We start from the raw sequence: 15,383 nt of genomic DNA, 5'->3' as shown, positions 1-15,383 counted from the left end.
TCTAAGAGAATGAGTTGCCATAAATGACTATAAATTAGTCTCCAAGACTCAGCCAAAACAAGGGAAAAATAAGAGGGAATACCAAAGTATAGAGCTCTCTCCACCAATTGCAAGCAATAAACTGCCAAAGTACAATGCCTGCTCTCCAAGACAAGGCTGAAAACTATAACTACAATAATGCTAAAATAAAGATAACAATATATGTCCATCCAACTATGGGTAAATAGCTAAGAAAGAAATCTCCCACTACCAGGGATATCTGAGTAGAAATCAAGGTACAAAGAATGAAACCAGTTGTGACTAAGCATAGACCACCAGTACCAAAGACTGTCATGACCTCAAAGTGTCAATTAAAACCATACATCCCATTAGCATATATATTACTAACAAGCTATGGATAGAGGTAAGTGCTAGTGTCCAAATCATATGGAATCAAATCAGCCCACAAGCAAGAGCAACTTCATCCAATAGAATATATGAGAGTATATACACAAACCAAGAGTCCCATTATCTCAAAGAACCAAGCTCTACCAAGTAAGTACAAGCGTCTCCCACATGAAGAAAATTTGAAATGAAAAGTGAGAAAGAAAAGCTTAATACATGTACATCAAAACATCCAAGAAGCCTAAGCACATCACAGATAGATTCAAGAGCATAAGTGTCCAATGAAGCTTCAATACTTGTAAGTAAGTAAACATGAAAGCTCAAAGCAACTGTCCAAGGTCGAAGTACATCAAATGTAGCTTAAATGCAAGTGTAAAAGCATATCATAACCATATTCAAGCTCATAATCAATGTTAGATATCATCGTAGACATGTAGTATACCCAAAATACCATGTAGGCACAATAGGCAGATGTGTGTAAAATAGAGAACTTAAAACTACACAAAATAAACTTTGTGAGTACTCAAATTTGTAGCTCTTGTCAAACTCTTCGTTTCTAGCCATAGAACATATTAATCTAATCTCATATGCAAGTCATGGACAAAATACAAAAGTTCTATCATGTTATCATAGCTATCCATGACTTCTGTAGCATACTCTATATCGACTCAAAATGGATAGAGTGGGTGCTTTTTAGCTCAATAAGTACTCAAAAAAACTCAGCTAAGCCCTAGGAAGCTCCTTGGCAAGCTAGAAGTAAGCTTGAACAAGTCGGGAAGACTCAATGCATACCTTGGGAGGAAAAAACAATGGCTATGATGAAACATTGAGCTAAAGCTTTGAATTCGGCCTAAAGCAAAGGATGAAGAAGCTCCTTGAATGCTCGAGTGGAAGTACACAAGTAGAAGTAAGAGCAAAGCAAAAGCTATGGTGGATGGAGCAAGAGAGCAAGAGAGAGAGAGACCATATGTGGGAACTCCAATAGTCACAATGTATGGCCAACCTTTCCTTATTGAGTATTCACTAAAAGAATAAAGAATAAAGTGATAATTATGGGTGCCTACAATGCGTACAAGTGGATAGTCACCGCATGTATAGTAAATGCAGGGTGGCATAGGCACATATGCCTTTATCCCCAATACACTTAGGGCATTGTTGTTTAGGTTGACTATGCTTGGAAGGTTTTGTATGATTGAAGTTACAGTCTTTGAATTGAGTTGGAGCACTCCCTCTTTCTCGCTCTAGCACCATGACTAGTATGGATCCATAGTCCATAAGGACTACATTATCATCCTCATCCTAGGTCATGTACATGTTCAAATCCTCTTCTTTTGTCGCCTCCTCTATGTAATAGATGGGAGTGATGCTCAAAAGATGAGTGATTGTGGAGACTAGGGGCCAAGGCAATTCCCAAGGGAAAATTTTTAGTTCTTTGTGTAGTCAGTTTTGTTCGAGGAGAGCTATCAATGCTAGCTACGAAGGCCTAGGATAGTTTTATGTCCTATTTTGATGTTGCAAGTAGTATATGGGTTGTTGAAAGGGTTTGCATAAGACAAGTGTTTGGGAGTGCAACAATAGGCTACATCATGTCCAATACACGGTTTGTACAAACTTGAGGGAGTGCATTGTCGTGTCCTATTTGCAAGGATATGTGTGGTGAGCCTAGCATGGATTAATGATTTCACACAAGTATACTGCAAGGTGCCACTTCCCTCTTGAGTCCATCCCTCCTACTTTCCCTTGACTCTCCCTTGTGAATAAGGTGAATTCCAAGGATGTGAGAATAGGGGGGACTCTAATAGGTGCAAGGATGGTGTGCACCAAACATATGCACTAGGGTATGTTAGTGAACTATAAGTGCACAATGCACATGTGCTAGTGCATTATGGTGAATACAAGGTATGAGGGTAACTTAACAGTGAGATTGTGCATGAAGGTGCAAGGCTATGTGCATTGTGACATGCGGGTGTGTGGGTGCATGTGCTCTAAGAACAAATATATGTGTTCATGGATGTGGTGCACTAGGGTGTACTAGTGCACTATTCACATGCAATAGGATGGGCAAGTGCACAATGTGTGTGCGCTAAGGTAGATGGAACTAGTGTATAGTGCATGTGCACTAGTGTAGTGTAAGGTAGATGCACTTAACAAGAATCGAGTGGAGAAAAAAGAAAATGGTGAATTAAATGGTGGAACAACCCCCACCCTTAATTCCAATGATAAAAGAGCATTAAAATTTACATTTTCCGTTAGTAATTGAGTGCAAATAAGGCAACACTATCCTCCCCTTTACTCATCCTCAACCTTCCCTTGCATATAGGGAAGATGTTAAGGCATAGAGAGAGAGAGAGAGAGAGAGAAGAAAAGACCACCATACTGATTCTTAATGACTACATGTTGGCAATCATAACCATATTGTGAGGGCTTGCACAAATAATTGACTCTCAGGGAATCATCCTCTCAAACTAATCCGTTCTCTAGAACAACATGAAAAAATGCAAGATGACTAAGTCATTATCCTTGCTATGTGGCTCTTATGGCATTCCACATAAATCGCATCATGTAGTTGACTTCACACTTATGCCTTTCTCACCCTTTGGAATTCACAATCACTAAACTTCAACTAGCAAGTCTTTATTGTATTGACCCCCTTTTCATTACATGCATTCCAATTACTAAGGTCTACCTCTCTCTTTTACAATTCATCAATCTTGTTGCGATCAAGCCTTCAAGGAAGACAAAGAATGAAAAAAAAAAAAGGAAAAGGGAAAGATAAAGATATTGGTTTGACACCGATTTGGATGGATTTGAAATAATTACCTCACTACTTTGGACTACCATTTAAGAGTTGCCACCATAAAGCCTTGGCATGGATGCTTCAGATTGTAACCTTGGGAGATTGTGAAAGGTGACTGTCTAGATGTTGTTGCCTTGCAAAGCACATATGGAAGTTCCAAGGGATTTGAATATGGTAATCACAAGCTCAAAAGAATTGAAAATTTAATAAGAATCACCTTCCAAAATTAGCAGAATCCTAATGTTTGCAATTAGAAGTGCAACATGGGGTTACAATATAGCACCACAAGGAAAATGAAATATAAAGTTATAGCATGGCTGCATCCATGGAATACAAAGTTGTGCCTCTATAGGTGAAAATTTATGTTATACCTCTTGTACTATGGAGAAAAATAAAGAGAGAACTTTTAAAAAAATCAATATCAAGCAAAGACCCGTGTGTAGTTGATGTTGATTGTGGATAGCAAGATAGCACAATGGCATGTTGAGGATGATGTTAGAATAACAATAATGAAGATTTCATAGGCACATTCTGTAGGCCTCAAGTGAATTCAAGATGATGACAATGAGCAATCAACGAAAATGAGGTTACAAAGGCCTATTTGTGGCACTACATGTAGAGGAGCTAGTACTATGAAGGGGGAGGTCATGGGTGTTAGTGGATGCTTGATGATGGTCCACACAAGATTCAAAGGTAGATGTGACCTTAGGGTTACCCAACAAGTCACAAAAAAGTTCAACCTTTTTTGTTCCCCCTTTTTTAAATTCGAATAATGTAAAGCAACTTATCTTTTAACCATACCCATTAGCAAATTGTTTAGTGAAACCCCCCATATCCCACATGATCTCTCTCTCTCTCTCTCATGTAGCCATGCGCATGTAGGATGTTTCAGCCCTAGCCTTTTCTCTTTCCTTCCATAAGAATACCTTTGTAATGCACATGAGTGGCATTATGCTATGTATTATTGACATGTTCAATCTATTCACCTTCTTTCTTTCCAAACATAACATATATATGTCTCTTCTAATCCTTAATGATCTCGTGGAATTTCAACAAGAAAATTGTTGAGAGTGGAAAAAGACTGAATTTTTGACTGATTTTTATTATTTTTGAGATCTGAATGATTGATTTTTGATGGATTTAGAGTGATGTATGGTTGATAATGAAAGTGTTTGAGAGTGTTTTGGATGATATTGATTATGTTTTGGAAGTTCATGATAATTCTTAGTGGAGATATGAAGCTCTATGATGTTCTATTGAGCTTCTGATTGGTTCTGTATACCTCCTGTATAGCTTCTGTTTTGTTCTGATTTTCTTCTATATGAAGCATGGATTGATGATTGATGAAGATTGAGATCTTTTGGAAGCCTATTGAATAGTTTTGATAGTTTGGAATGGTTTGATTATGAGTTATGAGGTTCTGATGACCTTCTGTAACCGTATGTAGACCTTCTATAGAGCCTCTGTCTCTGCTCTGTCTCTGTACTGTAACTATACTGTAGCTGCTCTAGTACTATACTGTAACTGTTTTATAGACCTTCTGTAAGTGTTCAGTTGAAATTATGTGTGACTTTGGGAAAGTTTTCTAACTTTTGGAAAGGATGAATCTAAGTTCAGAAGAGCTAAAACAAGTGGAAGAAGCAGCTGCTGAAGACTGAAGAGAAGACTAAGTGGCAGTGATAGCAGTGAGCTATGAAAAAACACTGTAGTGGCTCTCGTGACTCTTCATATCAGACATACCTCTTGGGAGGTGCATCCACGACCTAAGAAGGATTATTGAGAGTTATTAACAGATTATTGTAGTGATGATATGATGTACCATTGATAGAGAGAGAGAGAGAGAGAGAGAGAGAGAGAGAGAGAGAGAGAGAGAGAGAGAAAGAGAGAGAGAGTCAGAGATGGTCAATTCTATCAAAACAGTGTAACTGTATATGAGAGATTGAGAGAGAGAACTATGAAGACATTGAAGATGAATAATATATGATGGATTTCCATTCAAAGATGGTGTATTCTTTTGTATTCTTTGTTCTATTGAATAATTCTATGAAGATGTTGAAGATTATGGTTGATTCTATCAAATCCGTGGGAGAAATCTACTATGATGCTACGTGAAGATTTGTTGTTTCCTTTGTTTTGATGGTCAAAAGAATGAAAAAAAATATTGTTGATGTTACAAGATAGAATTTCTTGCAAGATAATTCCCTTTTCCTTGGTGTTCCTCTTAGGGCTCCATGTTTTTGGTGTGCAGCCGGGGAAACTTGCCATCAACAAGCATCAGAAGAGGCTGAAAATGAAGGAAATGGCATTGCCAAGAAGAGGAGAATCCAATAGATGTTTGCAAAGTTCCTTCTTCCACTGAAGAGTTGTAATTTCTCATAATCAAAGCCACTTTCCACAAGAAGTTCATCCCACAATGGCGGAAACATATCACTGTCATGATGCATGCTCTATGTGGTGGAATGTTTCCTCTTCCTGTTGAAGCAACAGAAATTTGCATCTTGGTGGCAAACTGCTTGGGAACAAACTGAAGAGCAGAAACAGAGAGAATGACCATCCATGGAAGATTTGGCATTCATTGAGAAGTTTCCAGACATCATCAAGTGAGAGATTGTGAAGAAGCTTCAGGAGTCGTGGTCTGTGGAGGTTCACGAAGACAAGAAGGAAAAGAGTTGGAATCTGTTGGTGGATGCTCAACAGCAAGATATGTGGGATGCTTGGTGCACTGACAATCTTCTGTTTGTCCAATTAGCAACCCATTGGAAGTTGGTAGACAGAGTGTTTTTCACAACATACACTATTGAAACCCTCAAAAAAGCTGGCATTATTATAATGACACAACAACAATCCTAAGAAGAATGAGTTTTGATACTTTCAGAATGGAATACCTTCCCCTCTGTAGTCGCTTGAAAGCCGAATTCAGAGATGTTGAAAAGAGAAAAGTAGAATAGATATTGGCCAGAGAATCCCTTAGAGACTGAAGCCCTCTCTGAAACTATCCTATTGAGTACAGACCAACTGGTTGGAGCTAAACTCCTGATGAATGACGCAATCAAGAGGCAGGCGTTAGAATGAGTCCAGAGGTACGTGAGAAGAGAGAAGGAAAAAATCAAATCTGAGAACGAGCTTGCAGCAGAAGCCTCCTTTGACGCCCTAAAGGCACTCTTTACAGAAGTCCCCATGGCAACTCAAGGTCCCCTTCCTAGTCAGATTCGTCTTGGAAATATTGATGACAGGCCAGCAAACGTAGTCCCATTTGCCAGTTTTTAAGGGAGAGTACAATGAAGACCCTGATCTTCATGTAGCAGAATTTATGGTAACATGTGTGGCTAACAATGCCAAAACCCCTAAGCATTGGTTAGCAATATTCTCCACCATTTTCAAGAGCATGGCGTTTCAGTGGTATGAGAGACAAGCAGCAGGAACTTTTGGTACATAGGACATTGGCCTTCCTCACTAAATTTAGGCGTGAAGGTTTTGAAGAGTGGATGCAAGAGGAGTTCATGAACTTAAGTCAGTCCTCTCGAGAAAGAGTAGAAGCTTATGTCTCGCGAATGGAATCCATCCTGAAGAGGTGGACTAACCATCATTTGGATAAAGGCATCCAGAAAGGAGTGCTTCTCACGGGCCTACAATCAGAAGTTCGCAAGTTCATGGAATTGAGAAGACCAGTCAATCTGCAAGCTGGAGTGAAAGGTGCAAGATTGTATGATGAAGTTGAAGCAAGGCTGTCAATGACTCCAGGAAGAGGAGTCTTACCTCCTCCCATACCAGGAATGGTATACCCACCAAATGCAGTCCCAGGGATAGTTTCCTACCCCTATCCCCAGCTGCAAACAGTGTCGTAGTATAATGCACCTAATCCACTGTGGTCACCACAGACGACAATGCCTCAAATGATGGTTCAACCACAGCAACAGTGGCCTCAAATAATTCCTCCAATGGAAACTCAATAATAGTGGAGTCCTACCAACTAGAATCAACAATCCCAAGTCTCAACAAGAGCTCTGAATCAAAGCCAAAACAAAGGACCTTCTAGATCGACTAGTAATTATAGAAGCTTCCCAAAACCCTACTACAAGTACTTTAGGAGGTGAAAATCTGAAGGACTACTTATCCAACTCAGTTGCAAGTATAAAGAAAGAGCTTCTGGAGTGGACTAGTACTGAACATGGGAGGCCTCTCCATAGAGACTTGTTGTATTCTTGGAGGTGTCAAGGACCCAAGGGGGATCTAGCTATAATTTCTTAAGCATGCTAGGACTAGCTTACCCCCTATGAGCCTAGGTGGATCTCCAAGAAGGCCACACTAGCTAAGGACGGACTTGGTGGGTTTATTTTGGCCTTTGGGTAGAGTCTAGATATGAACTAGAATAGTTATTAGAGTAAGAATAAAGATAATAAAATTGAAAGAATGTTTTATTTTTCCAATAGGATTATTTGTTCTTATATGCATGTCTATTCTTAAGTTATGTGAAGAAACGCTATTTAATGAATTAATGAAGTTGTTTTAATATGTCAAACTAAATTGTGTTAGCATAATTAGAAAAATATATATATTCCTTGAGGGAGGCAATTGGTTAGATCCCTTGATGGGTCTTTCCTATGGCAAGGTGGCCGCGATTAGCCGAGAGGCCTCCATAAAGACTCAAATGCTAGATTAGGATAAGCTAGGAAGGGTTGAACACTAACTATCCTAGTGTGTCATCCTATATCCCAACAAGTGCCATTTTAGGTGGTTGGAGTCGACACTACACCTTATAGATAGAGGGATCAATTTGCATTCTAGGTGGTTGCCCTTAACTATCCTAGTGTGTCCCAACAAGTGCCATTTTAGGTGGTTGGAGTCAAGACTACACCTTATAGATAGAGGGATCAATGTGCATTTTAGGTGGCTGAACACTAACTATCCTAGTGTGTTGTCCTAGATCCCAACAAGTGCCATTTTAGGTGGTTGCCCTTCTTTTTCATTGTCTTGAACCAAGCATGACAATGGTTCACTTCAATCGGAGGGATGATAGCAATGTAGTCACCTCAAAAACTAAGGCTAGAAAATGATGATAGGAGATTGTAGTATTAGTTTAGGTCCCATTTCAGGTCAATCCTTGTGGGGTTGAGGTAGGGCTTTCCATGCTAGGAAGATTTGGTTGCCTTGATAGTTCAACCATTCTAGGAAGTTTTGAATGCAATTACCTTGATTATTGGACTACCAAAAATATGTACTATCAAAATCGGTTAGATAGACATGCAACACTTAGTATCTATACAGAAGGAAGAATTAAAAATGAAGCTATATATTGTTTGCAAATTGTTAAAGCTAGAAAAGGATCAATCAAGAAGAAATTCTTTATGATTTATTTTTCCACTAATGCTTAATGAATTTGTATCAAAATCATGAAGCTTGCAAGGGTTTTCTTGTATTCTGAGTTATCTTTACATGGGCTATACATTCCCTAGATCTTGGATGGAGAGATTAGTACACACCTTAAATCAACTCTATGATCCTTCTTCATTATATCACGAAAGCATCTATGTGAAATGACATATATTGCTTCATCAATGTTGATCATCTTCACTATATATTCAAACCGACCTTAAAGAGATACAGTGAATGGAAAATCTATAAGCTGTCAAGATATTTATTTTTGAGGAATCTAGGTTTAATCCTATTATTTTCACTAGAGGACAACATATTCTTCTAAATCATTATATTTATGACGAAGTAACTAAAGTGATTCAAGTTGATAGAGTCGTTATTCTAGGCCACTCTTGTTGCCAAAATTATTGTAGAGAAGGTTATCCAAATCTTCTTTTTAAATATAAAATCTTAGAAGTTTTTTTCGAATCCCCATGTTATCACTCAATCAAATTTTCATGAGTGAATCTTCATAATAGAACCCTCAACATGATGTAATACCTCTAGCCATTGGAAAATTTGAAATAGAAGATGTCTCTTTGTCTTCTGCTTATGCAAGGTTAATAAGTTTTTAAAATCTTACTTTAAAAACATGAGAAACTAATATCAAAGCTCAATTATATATATTGAACTAGTACTTTGTGTATTTTAAAAGAGGCTATTTTGTCTAACATTAATCCTATCAAACTACAAGAGGAACAATCCCTTCTCAAGCAAACAAAACCTCCTAATTTTGATGGGAAGGATAATGATGTAGAGACAGATGTTGAAGTTTGGATTGAATCCATGGAGGAGTATTTCTGAGTTGTAATGAAACTAATAAGGAATGCACATCTCTAGTGGAAGTAATGATGCATTGACTCTAGAGTCTTGGAGGCTATTAGTACTTTGGAACCCACAAAGGAAGCTATGCATGGAAGGTATCTTTCGATTTCCTATCGTGCTTTGAATATAAATGAGTTCTTCGAACTTCCCCAGTTAAGGTTGAGCTTGGAAGCATATTACTCCTGATTTGTGACTCTCACAAAGTACCCTCCACCTATGGATGTCGCTCAACAAGTGGCTAAGTTTTGTGGAGGCTTAAATCCTCCCTTGGATACTCAATTTTAAGCTATGTGTCCCAAGTATCGACATGATACTTTAATGAGAGATAAACTGCTTAGCATCCAAGCAAAGCCAAGAAACACAAGATTTTTGGATCAAGAATCACCCAATAAAGGACCTTGTGGATTCAACAAAAGAGTGCAAGGAAATATCAATTTGATACAAGAAAGAAGGCCAAGATTAATATAATTGGCACCTTCATTCCATAAAATTGAAATAATGGCACTCAAAAGTGTTTCCACTACAATAAACTAGGCCATTATAAAATATAGTACTTAAACTTAAACCAACCTCCTCAACATGGACAATTTTATGGCCAAAATAGAGGTGCAACAAGAGAGGAAGAAGAAGAACCCACAGTGGAGATCAAAATAGAAACAGTGATGATTCACATTGATCTTGAAAAGAAGGGACCAAACCACCATTTCTTGGTGATTCAGACAATGGTGAACCATCAAGGTAAGCCCTTCCAAATTTTGATAGATTGCAAAGGTTCTCTTTCCTTTATTTCTCTAGAATGTGCACAGAAACTAGGCAAAGAGGTTGCACTAGCATCTAAACTTTTGATAGAGTTAAATGGAAAGGAATTTGTGCTATCACAGCAAACTAGGAATGTGAAGTTTAATCTAGGCAATGAGCCTACAAGCATGAGGTTTTGTCTTGCTAGGAATGGACTAGCTAGTCCCCAATGGTGCTCACATCCATTATGAAAGACATGAAGTCTCATTCTAAAACCAAGAAGGAAAGAAGTGACAACTTGAGGGAAGGCTAAAAAACTAAAAATCCAATTGGCTAAAGCTTCACAAATAGTGCAAGGGCTAAGAAAAGCATTGCATGTGTGCTTAATCAAACTCAATAAAATTGGTCAAAAAAATGAATTAGAAGCAGAACCTTCATGGATAAAGGAAGGTGTATACATATATTTCCCTAGAAGAGTTAACTAAACTTCCATCTCCAAGAGAAGTTGACCATGAAATTCAATTGATTCTCAGAGCTTCTCCAATTGCTAAAAGTCTGTAATAAAAGTCCATCCTTGAAGCTATTGAGTTGAATGAACACAAGAAAATATTGGATCACGGATACCAACAATTCACCATGGGAAGCCTCGATCAACTCGAGGTCTAGATACTATCAAATATGGATAAAAAAAGAAGACATTCCCAAAACTCCCTTTGATACAAGGTATGGACAAGCCATCAAGGAAGTTATAAACCTCCTTGCCTCGATCATATGTTCTATGAAGGGAAATAAGTAGAGGTATCTCGTAGTAGCTATATTTACTTTCTTTTGATTTACACACACTCAATTTTTTCTGTTTTTTCGGAGTACCACCACAATCAGTGACACCCGATCCGTATGCTTTATTTTGTAGATGAATCCTACTTCGAGAGGCTTGTTCAATTCTTCTCATACAATTTGTGCATATCTAATATCCATTGGATAGGGTTTTCATTTCATGGGTTTGACATTTGGATATCTTAGGATAATATGGGTGAGTATGTGCAATGGTACTCCTTTAAGGTCTGTGTGATTCCATGCAAATATATCTTGGAAATTGATAAGTGAGATGAGCTTTTGTTCATTTTCCTCCAGCAAGTTGTTAGTAGCATTACGGGTTTAAGAGGCTCTCCTTCCTTGATGAGGCTCACTTCCTTGGCCCTTATGGTTCCCTTGATCAATTTGCTAGATTTTCATTCTTACTTTACTCCCAATAAAAGGACTATGTGGTCTCCCTTCTTGAATTGATTGAATATCTTTGGTAGATCCTATTGCTTTTTTTTGGTTATCAAAATCAAGATCTCTACTCTTTCAAGTCTCCCTTAAACTTCTCCACCTTAAATGTACTAGCAATTTTATGCCATCCAAATTGTTCAGATGGAGTTGGATGTGGGAGTCCAGGATCAAAGTCCTTGCTATCATCCAACTCCGAGCTCTTCATGTCTAATTATTAAATTGAGTTTTTTTTTTTGTCTTACACTTCTTCAATTTCAAGGATGGCAAGATCTAGGATGAGGTCTAAGGGTTGAAACCCTATGCTTTTGGATTGACCACCTCAAGAAATTCCAACTCCATTTTCACTCTGAAACTTCTACATCTACAAGAAGTCCATCCATTTTTTGAGGTTTAAGATCTATTGCGATTTGATCTATGGTTCTGCATTCATAGTCATAACCTCTTAATTCATCGTTTTCTTGGCTCATTGTCCTCTTCATCTCACTTTTCTCACTAGTAATGTCTTTCTTAGGGTTACTTTCTTCTTCTTCTTCTTCTTCACACTCATTGATTTCCATCAAAGATGCAGCCAATCCAACATGATAATCAAATAATATTTAATGAAACCTTATCCATTTCCATTCACATCGTTGAAGCAATTTTTTGAAGATCAAGAGGTTAGCCTCTAGGTTGTCCTTTAGACACCATGGCCACTAAGTGAAAATTTTTATCAACTCCCACAGGTTGGTAGGGGCATTGAACCCTATGGCATTTGGGAGGGATGGTCCCATGTTCATCATGAGGATAGGTATCATTAGTTCAACAATGCTAGGCTCAATTAAATTTGTAGTGATCTTTACTTTGCCTGCTCAACTCTTTTACTTACTTTTCTGTACTCTTCTTCCTCCAAAAAGGGTAGATCAAGTGTGGCAAGAATATGCATCTAGTAATCTATTCAAGGGCTTTGCAATGGTAATGCAATTTTTAGTACCTCTAAGCACATTTGATATGGTGTCAGAGTCCATAGGCATGGTTTTCCAACCTTCCATTTCCACCCTTACTAACTCTTACTATTCCCCAAGAAGACTAGTTTGTTATCCCAATCCTCAATCAGTTTCGCATTCTAAATACAAGGGCGGCCTAAAAGCAAGTTGTAATCCACTCCTGTCATAACCACAAAATTCATTGTGAAGCCAATTTCTAAATTTTAATCAACCAATATTTGGATACACTTAGTGGTCAAACTTTTAGTCATTGGTAAGTCTCCTAGAGTTTGCATAGGGAGGATGGTGTGGCACTTAACTCCTTCCCAAAAAGTGTTGATTCCAAAGGCTCTCAATGAAAGATTAGTTGCTTCAATGCTTAGCTTGTCCCCTTGAATTATGTGGAATAATTGTTATTGTGATCCCACCATGTCCTCTGTCCATCATTCAAATGCTTTTTAGAGGTTAGGGATGCTACACAGCAATAATCCAAACAACATTGTTACACTCGTAAAAGCCAATGTAGTGATGAGGCTGGGTCCCACAATCTCTAGATTGAAACCCATGGTGTGGCTAGTTAAGATTTCACCCTTGGATCATGTGACTTTGTCTCATCCCAAATCCAATTGGATTGGAGGCTTTTTCAACTTGAGGTCCCTGTCTCGGGTAAGATAACAACACATTTCTTGACAAACCAATAGCACTTATGTCAAGTGTAGAGTTTGTCCTCAGCTTCTTGGGTTTCTTTCACCCATTTCTTGACCTTGTCAATTATTTCAAAAATTGCAGCATTGGGATATTGTCTTGCCCTTGAAGCTACAACCTTATCAATGTGAGGATTCTTAGTGGCACTCTTGGTGCTAGATGCGACTTTGTTAGTCAGTTTGATGATAACCCCATGGCTTTGCAATAAAAGTTTCTTAGTTGCTCTCATTCTTCTCCTCTTGTATTTTTTCCTTTATGACAGACCCATGAGTAGTGACAATCCCAAGATACTAACACCAATCTTCTTGCTTTGAGCCTTTGTGATGGCATTGATAGGTATCGATATGGTGTCCTTGTCATGGATCATGTCTCCTCCAAAGAGTGTGAGGAGCACTATCATGATAATTGCATTACTTGTGCTAGCTTTTCTCCTAGGACAGTCAAGGTACATGTGAGGAGCACTATCATGATAATTGCCTTGCTTGTGCTAGCTTTCCTCCTAGGTAAATCTAAATACATGTGTATTATCCCCCACTAAGGGCATCATTTGGTCACATTGACCATGCTTGGAGGGTTCGATATGACTAGAGTTGCAATCTTTAAACTGAGTTGGAGCTCTTCCTCTTTCTCTCTCTAGCACCATGATTAGTATGGATCAATAATCCATAAGGACTACATCACCATCCTCATCATAGGTCACATAGAGGTTTGAATCCTCTTCTTCAATCACCTCCTCCATATAGTGGATGGGAGTGATGCTCGAAGGATAAGTGACTATGGAGACTAAGGGTCAAAAAATTGCCCAAGGGAACAAGTTTAGCTCTTTTTGTAGTTGGTTTTTGTTTGAGCGCAATTTGTCAAGGCTAGCTATGGAGGCCTAGGAATGTATTGCATCCTCTTTTGCTACGAGTATGGGTTGTGTTGGGGTAAAATCCCCTTGGGTCTGCCCGTGTCATGGGAAGCAATCATGGATTACTCTATTGTCTAGAGCTATGGGATCGCTTATCTCCTGGATGTCATGGACTCAAGGAGAGGTTCCCGCCACTTATTGCACAGCTCGCTTTCCGATTGGGCATTGGGTGAGATGTCATGATTCCTCACTCTGTCACTTTTCTTTTGTTCTGTTTTTTCACTCCCTGGCCCATTGGCCTTTTAGTGGGAGGTTGTTGGGGTAAAAGGCCCTTGGGCCTACTTGTGTACAGTGATCGCCCATATTCTTTATTCATATATATATATGAAAGTGCAATAAGTCTGTCATAACATTGTTGACGTGCTACATTGTGTGTGCTCTCCTCTCCCGCATCTTCTACATCCCTCTCAGGTTGCTGTTGAAATATAAGGCAAGCATGTGGGAGTACAACAATAGGCTACATCATGTCCGATACATCCACAGTTCGTACAAACTCCAAAAAACTAGGAGCACTCAAATGAGATATGGACACCCCCATAATGCACACATAGAAAGTTTTGTTGATATAGTCGTGGTTGTTTGAATGCGTTAATGAGTTTAGCTGATTCATCTTGGTGTTGCTTGAATGCCATGATCAGCAACTCATCTTTTTAACTCATTAATCCATAAGCTAGTCAATGGTGAGAACTTGTCAACTAGTCAACTTACCAACAAGAAAACTCATCAACATTTAGAAAATTCATCAACTCGTTAAATCATGGGGGCAACTTATCAGCTAATCAACACCCAAACTTGTCAATCTATCTGCACTAAATCGATTGACTTATTGAAAGTTGAGCTTGACAATGCATTGATGAAAGAGACTTGAACTTGTTAACTCATCTATCTATTGAGAGAAACTTGTTAACTAATTTATATAAGAAAATTATCCAACTCATCAACCCAACGACTACTTAACCTATCAATATATGAATGCAAACTTGTCAAACTAGAAACTTGCCAATCTGTCAATTGTCAATATTCTACTGATTTGACTTAGTATAACAAAGACTCCTAGATAATTCATATGCCCTCTACATCGGGAGACATGTGGCCAACTCGTTGTTGGCAAGACTTGGTAAGGGATCAATCAAATATCCCACTAATCACCAAGGACATATAAAAGTAGAGGAGTGGATAACCCCTATAGCAAGACTAGTGCATTGTGCATGTGCACTAAGGGGCTACATAGTGCATGTGTGCCCTAGTGGAAAGCAAATCAGGGTGTAATGCACTAGGGTGAACTATGCTAGAGTTAGGGAGCTAAGATGGAACTAGTGCACCATGCATGTGCGCACTACTAGGATACTATTTGTGCATGAGGGACTAGTGCATT

The sequence above is a fragment of the Lygodium microphyllum genome, chromosome 7, assembly GCF_053477565.2.
Source record: "Lygodium microphyllum isolate KBCC chromosome 7, Lygodium_microphyllum_v1.1.10, whole genome shotgun sequence".
NCBI classification, from domain to species: domain Eukaryota; kingdom Viridiplantae; phylum Streptophyta; class Polypodiopsida; order Schizaeales; family Lygodiaceae; genus Lygodium; species Lygodium microphyllum.
This window is presented reverse-complemented; position numbering follows the sequence as displayed.